The 8,023-nt window shown below is 26.1% G+C and overlaps 1 protein-coding gene across 3 annotated transcripts in view; it reads left to right on the top strand.

Moving 5' to 3' along the window:
• Positions 1-541: 541 nt before the first annotated feature.
• LOC107436145 (GTPase-activating Rap/Ran-GAP domain-like protein 3) overlaps positions 542-8,023 on the top strand; it is a 563,687-nt gene continuing 556,205 nt past the window's right edge. For 2 of the 3 annotated variants that reach the window (XM_071179217.1, XM_071179226.1), the window contains exon 1: positions 549-644. The gene's annotated coding sequence lies outside the window, so the exon portion shown is untranslated. Of the gene's footprint in view, positions 645-8,023 lie in introns of all 3 variants that reach the window. The other variant, XM_071179212.1, reaches the window with a different exon arrangement.

The raw sequence follows: 8,023 nt of genomic DNA, 5'->3' as shown, positions 1-8,023 counted from the left end.
TTTCCTTGTCTTCAGGATTCTTTTAAAAATTACAAGGTTACGGAGGGGAGCATTGGTAGTTGTAAACCTAAAATTGGGTCAACCGTTTAAAGAAGGCTATAAAATTTAATTAAATATGAACAAGAATATTAGTTTTTAAATGCATTTATGTTCTCTGATTCTCTTTTACAAGTAATTTTTAATTATTCGATTACAGAGATTGAAAATTATTTAAAATTATTATCTGCATTTAAGTTGCTTATTAAACAAAGATCTTTACACTCAGGTCCCTGTTATTAAATATAACTCGATCATTCATTAAAATGCTAGCAACTAAAACTGTTGCTTACAATTTATCATCTTCGATTTTCTAATCAACTGTTTTAATGCATTTTTTAAATCTAATTGAAAGAAGATCCCAAATAGCTATCTTGGCAAGATCTGAGAGTTTCTATTAAGTAGTTTCGGGCCAAAATGAGCTCAGAAGTTATTCTTTACACGCTCCGGTATTTCCAGGGCTATTTCATATTCTATCGATTTATTTCAACCGGCTGGGGGCGCTGAACGTTAAACGTAACTGTGACCGCGAGAGTTAAAGCTGCTCCACTTCTGTTATTACATTCGGTCTGTGGCTACATCATTTCCAAGAGCAAATTTTTAACCAGGTAAGAGGAAGCTGCTTGGTTTTGTCTTAATATCATTTTTTTTATTTCCCCAGATTTTTTTCCCGTTTCTCCTGGAATGCGGGGGCGTGTGCGCTTGAGTAGGAATATGGAGTGAGTTTTGGAGAAAGGAACTCTAAAGCGGGAACTTCAATCATTTTAGTGGAGGGTAGAGAAAGTGTTAGCTTGACAGATGGGATCAACAGGTGGCAGAGCATTTATAAATGTCCAACGATAAATGCATTTGTTATATCGTTGACATGCGAGAAGTAAATGGAGACATTTTAAGAGAATTGTATTGGGTTATATCTATGAAAAATATTTCTTCAGTAGTAATACCATTTATTGCTAATTTCGCATTTCAGACAATGTTGCACATGAAATATTATACCTTTTTATTAAATCTAAGACGAAGAGAATTGTTATCTGTTTTGAAATATTTTACCACAATGATGTTATTTTTAAAATAAACAAGGGTATCTGACATTTTCATATGAAATCATATATGTGTTCCAAAGTGAAGATAATAACACAGAAATATGTATAAACTAAAATGAACATTGAAATTGCTAGAACACTTTTTTTTAATGATGAGGAAACTTTGTTTCAATGTTTAAGCTTTTAGTTACAGAAATAGTGTTAATAAAAGGACTTGTATAGTTTTTTTTATTTTAATCAATTTAAATTTTGTAATTAGAGGTTAAATTATGCTGGCAAATTAAATTAAATGTTTTCGTTTTGCTTCAACCTTAACTCTTTATTTCTTTTACCCTTACAAATTTAAAAGTAATAGTTAAAAAAAAAGAAGAAAAAAAATTAATTGGACTAATTTATTGAAAACTAAATAGTACAATAGAATATTCTTATTAGCACAAAATCATCAAACAAAGTCAGGATTTTATATTATCTGGGGTTTTTGAGTGAAAAATGTTCATATTTTCACAGAATGATGTTCATATTTTCAAGCTGTCTACATATTCGAATCTTTCAAATTTACAATGAATATATCGGTTTTAATGTACTATGTAAAGTAAAAATAGCATCTGACTAAAATTCCCTTCAATATATAGTGCAATATGTAAACTAAAAAAACAAATAAACATGCTACACGTGAAACAATCTTAACTTGATTATTTTATTTCGAAAGAATTTTCCGTACATAATTACTTTTTGTGCCTATTTAGTTCTTTGTTAAGCAATTTTGTATTAAAACGCTTAATCACGTAACACGATTTTTTTATGTACATACGTTTAGTAAAACCATTGAAGTGTATTAATATAAATAAAATTTGTGACTAAAATATGGATTCTGAAATATCGTGATTAAAATACATTAGTATTTCATGAAAAAAATTGATAGTAGGACAATTTTGTACAATTCACATGAATATACAGAAAAAAATTTGCTGTTTATAGATTAATAAAAGAAACGTTTTCTAATTTAACTAATCAATAATTTTTTAGATACATTTTTTAAACTAAGAACTTTCAAAGAAAGCTGGGAGACAAATACATAATCTGTAGTTTTTTGTACAATACAAAAAAAAACGTGAAATGATAATATTATATTAATTAATTTTTTAAATTATAATTTAAAATATGTAGTTTATGCATTTTTAACTAGTTACATATTTAAATGAATGTGTTTAAAATAATAAGAAAATAACATATTTCATTTTATTTTTATTAATAATAAAAATCATAACGAATTGTTGTGAGTTTGAAGCATAGTATTGCTATGCACAAAAACTCTTTTCATTTGTTGCCAAAACTTAAAAAAATTCATTTCACTTTTCTTACAAAGAAAAACATCTCAAATATGTTTCCTATTCAATTGTAATGTTTTTTATGGCTACCTATTCATTAAAGATCTAATTAATATATAAGATAGTAATTCGAATTTGCAAATTTTTAAAAAATTGCAATTTAATTGATGTAGAATTTGCAATCTTTTCCGACTTTAGTTACATCTTGTTGATCTTCTATTTGTTTCCGAAACTCTCTAGCTCGTTTACTATACTTCGTTTTTTAATCCATATAATAATATTTTATAAACTTTTTACACACTTTTTTTAGTTTTTTTTTTCATCTATTGCGAAAAACGACAGTTGAAAACAAAATAATTTTTTTACTGTTTATTTTTAAAGATTTCTAAAATGGTTTATATGGTTTCAAATTTTTATAGCTTCGAAATTTCAACACGTAAATATTTGTTTGAAAACACGGAAATTATGTTAAGTTGTTAAGAGACAGAAATGTAGAAATATAGCACAGGTGGAAATTCTTTTGCTGTCATGGTAATTACTAAATATTATTGACATGGTTTTATTTACCAATAATTAAATGTAGTGAATAAAATAAAATAAGTAGTGATGCTATTTCTAACACTTATAAATATATTTTAAAAAAGTGGAAATGATTGTGCAACTTCATGTTTGCTAGATAAATATTAAAAAAGCTTAATGTTTAATTAAAATATTTAGAGTTTTAATGTTTAGTTAAAATATTTAGAGTAGTACTCATTAATTGAAATTTCTGCTCGTTTACAGAGGATGTGATTTCATGCAGTGGTATTTAATTAAATATTTATATTCCACTAAATTGTTGATTAACTAAATGGCTGATTAGATAAATTACTGATTAACTGATTACCCTACTACCATCATTATAATTGTGGTGCAGAATTAAAATTATAAATATAAAAAACTTATTGGTATTTATTAGAATAATTGCACATTTTGTTATATAAACCTTAGTAACAAAATTACTCTGGTCCACATTGAAACAGTATTCACAAATCTTTGGCGAATATGAGGCTAAGACAATTTTTAAAAAAAAGGAAAGTGTTGCTTATTGGTTGTATGCTTTGAAAAAAAATACGCAGATTATGAATAGCTTTAAATGTTGACCATTTTGTACTTAGGATAAGAATTTAGGGGGTCATGTCACGGCTCCTTCATTCAACTAAGATTCATAGTTTTTTTTTGTATTTATTATGCGGTCACATCAACGGAAATAATGGTTTAAAGTGAAAATAATTTTGAAAGTTATTTAAATAGTAAAGTGATTTGAAACTTTTTCTAATGGCCAATATTTTGTCAATGTGGACTCATTTTGAAAAAAAATAGCTACTTCAATCCATATTTTAGCCCCTATTAAAACTTACTTTGCGATCCTGTCATTAAAAAAAACTTTCATTGTCATTAGTCATTTCAAGATTTTCATAGTTTACTCCTGATTCCGGGTGAAATTCATTAAAATTCCACTTTGAATTATATAATATTTTATATATTTTAGTCATTAATTTCTTAATTGCTATTTGATTAAAAGTTTTAGTTTTGGTGTTAGTTCGCCGTCAACATATGGATCCATATTTGGACAGCGAGTCTCACAAAAGTGTAGATCCATATTTTTTATTTATTTCATCCGTTTATATACATAAAAGTTTGAAAACATCTTGTCATATTTCTCGTTATTAAAAAAGTACACTGATCTTAAATGAGTAACTGAACTAACGTATTAACCTTGTTAATAAGTTAATTGCTTTACAGTTATTTCTTAAAGTGTTTTAAAATAGTTTTCAGGCTATAAGGGGGATCAATGGAGAAAATTACTAAAGAGTTTACATTGCATTATTTTTGTAAATATATTCCTTTAAATATTTTTAAACGCATTAAAATTTCAAATTTAAGCTTTCCTGCAAAGTTGAACATTACAAATAAGCAGAATTGCTGTAGAAAGTATTTTTTTATGTTAATATTTTTTAAAAACTTAAGCACCTCTGTTTAAAATGTAATACTTCTTATAAAGAAGATAATCAACAAAAATATCCCTTTGAAAAACAAAATGAATAATTTGTTATTTAAAAAGTCAAAATTTAGTTATAAAACAAAAATAAGTTTTTGTTCTAAGCAATTTTATCCCGTGTAGAAGTAGCTGGTTAGTGAAGATAAAGTTTCAGATAAAAGTTAATTCCTGACAGTTCACTAATTGTAAAGACGATGATAGAATATTTTTTTTCATCTTTATTAAAAAGAGTGTAAAATTCAGTGGTCTACTTGCTTTCTTTAAATCTTGCTTTTTTTAATGTTACATAACATTTGTTTATATTTTTATTGCAATTCTCAAAATTTGAATATGGGTATATTACCAAACATTCTAGGGCATAAGAAATTTGGTATTAAATTCATATTCTTTTTTATCTAAAAAGTTTCAAGTATTTTTCATGTATAAAAAGACTTAAATGTTTATTATTTTTACAATATATATTTGCTTTATTTTTTCTCAAAAAACTTTAATATCAAACATTTTAAGTCAGTAATACAGTAAAGCAATAGCATGCCATGCATTTATAAAGAGAACAAAATACAAACGCAAGTATTGTTGAGTTATATTTCTTAATTAAAAAATTTTAGTTTCATTCTGCTAAATTTAAAAAAAAAATTAAATATATTTATAGTATTTAAAAAGCAAAATTTTTAAGTAATGTTTTCATGAGCTCACCGTAGATAGTATTACGATTTTAGGTTAAGTGATGATACATTCAATTCGGAAATTGTATTACTTTATTATGGAATTTGAGAAATAATTTGTCTCTTGATAAAATTAATTAAAACACTTAAAAAGAAGATTATTTAATGTGAAAATATTGTCCTGAACTGAAAAAGAGTTAATGAATAAGATAGTTCATTGAAACAAGACAGTTAGTAAGAAATTCCTTCGATTAAATCGAATTTTTTTTTTTGAAAAAAGCATCGACAATTTCTAAAATGATATTTAACAAAATTTAGCAAATTTTACTTAGTTTTATTTTCCAAAAAAAGGGAGAGGTGATTCAAACTAAGTGAGCACAGGAGATAGATCAAAAGAATAAAATATTTGAAAAGAAATCTTGATTTTTCATTTCATTCATTACCGAAGCACTCTTTCATAAGAGCTTCGAATTTCTGAAAAGAGTGCTATGCCGCTACTTTCCAACAAATACTATTGAATTTTTTGAAGCCCACGGTGCAAGAAAGTAGAAAAAGGTGATATTGATTGGAGCAGCAAATAAAAGTGTCTCTCTTTTATCAGTTTTCCCTTATCCATTTTTTTTTCTTGACCCTTTTCCCAACAGTTTATCGTTTGTACGTGGCTTCTGCAAAATCGAATTTTGTTTCGTTTTGTTGTTGCGGTATTTATCTGATTTTGGTCAGAGATGTTACCAGTTGCAAGCTAAGTTTTCATTTTTCTGTTTCTAGAAAGGCACATTATGGTAAAAAGCTATTTCGTTTTTCTCCTTGGGAGCCTACTTCTAACAGCTTTTTTTTAAATTTATTAACCTCAGGCTGGATTTCCAAAATCCTGCAATCTTCAGTGGTTCGTGGTTATTTTCTTTTTAGGAGAGTATTGATTTGAAATACATCTACATGTACTAATGTACTTATGTTACGTACTTCTTGAAATTTAGAGCTTTAAATTGTTCTTTAGTTATTTGTTAAGCATTGTTACTTATCACTTGAATTTTAAAAAAATAATTATTATTTCTTCGTTTTCAAACTTTTATTCAGAATTAAAAAACGATTTTTTTTAATTCTGTCTTGGAGTCTTGTCTGTGTCTTGGAGGGAATGTAATTTTAATAAGCGGTGGTCACTATAAATACAAATTTAGAATCCTTAAGTTTGACTGCAACTTCTAAAGTTGGTGTTGAAACTTTAGAAGAAACTTTAGAAATTTTGTAACTTTTGTATGACATTAGTATAGAAAAGTTAAATAAATTCAGTTGGTATATTAATTTAATTGCTTAAACACGCACAACCATTTCTTGATTACAGCGCCCTATAACTACAAAAAAATATTTTAAAAAGCTCAATGATTTATGATATAAGATAAATATGAAACCAAACTTTATTCAATACAAAATGTTTCGAGAAATAAATCTTTAAATAAAGATTTTATGTCCAATTTTGCAAGCATTTAACCTATTTTATCGATATTTTACATTTTTTTTAGAAAAAGAATCAAAAAATTAATCTTTAAAACTTGACTAATTTAAAACAATTAATAAAACAATCTTTTTTAATTCTGTAGAGAATTAAATTTTAAAAATAACCTACTATAACATTTACTTAGTTCTTTCGAATTAGATGATAATATGATGCGCGTGAAGTTCATAGTAAAATGCTAAAAATGAAATTTCTATTTAATTTACTTGCTCAGAAGCACAGGAACATACCGGAATGTATTCTTCAATAATATTTACTTACTCTAGATCAGAGAGTAAAATTAGATCAAGAATATTGATAAAAAAAATTAGAATCTCTCACAAAAATTATTGTAAGGAAGGAGAAATAGTTAAATTAAAAATACAATATTCTTGAAACATCAACACTCATGCAATGCCTTAGAATTTGGAACTACAATTTCGTAATCAAATTATTATTTAAAAGATTGTTTATAATAAAAATTTCCTCCATTTATTTGCATTTCTTAGTGTTTCCTTTTACCATTTTGCAAACATCTTTTCAGAACTGCATGTTTTCATTCCGTGGAAAAGATAACAAACATCTGAAATAACATTCAAATTATTTTTTACAATTTATTTTATTAAGCAATTTCCAAGGCTTGTAGAAGCCTATGCTTGCCTTTTAAAAATACAAGTTGTTTCTTCAAATGAGCGATGTTGTTTAAATGTTTTGTATATATATATATATATATATAAATTTTATTATTTTACACATTTTTTCCATATTTTTATCAGTTGGAGGATAAAACATACTTTGAGTAAAAAAAAAAAATTAAAAAAAAAGCAAGTAATTTTTTTAACGTCAAATTTACTTTTATTTTCTAAACAATTATTAAAATACAAAAAAATATATTAAAAAAAGGTTAGTTTAAAAAAACATTCTGAGCCTTTGCTTAGTTGAAAGCATTTTTTCGTTAAAATTAAGGATAAAAAAACCCCTTTTTTTTCATGTTAGAGTCATTAAAAACATATCCCAAGCTCATCTTAATGTACAGCATTTTCTTCCATTCTCAACGAAAGCAGATGAGATTTTTTTCGTTATTTTCTGTCATTATGTCATTTATTAAGTTCCCTCTTGGGCCCGTGGATAATAAAGATAAGACTGTTGAAGTTTTCAGGATATAAAGAAGAAAAAAAATATGAGGAACAAATTTTGAAGTGACTCATTCAACGAAGTTTTAGAGTGAGTTCTACTCCTTCATTAGACTCTTTGCAACGGAATAAATGCTGATAACAACCATCAGTACAAAGTGCTTTTACGAACAACTCACTCAGTGTATTTAAATGTGCGAGTGCAAAATTTTGTCATTTAGAAAATGATGCGTTTTGTAAATTTAACTCATTCTGTTGAATATTCAACCAGTTAGATTTTTCCAT

This window comes from Parasteatoda tepidariorum, chromosome 1, assembly GCF_043381705.1.
Source record: "Parasteatoda tepidariorum isolate YZ-2023 chromosome 1, CAS_Ptep_4.0, whole genome shotgun sequence".
Taxonomy (NCBI): domain Eukaryota; kingdom Metazoa; phylum Arthropoda; class Arachnida; order Araneae; family Theridiidae; genus Parasteatoda; species Parasteatoda tepidariorum.
Note: the sequence above shows the minus strand (reverse complement) of the source record. Positions and strands in the feature narration are given on the sequence as shown.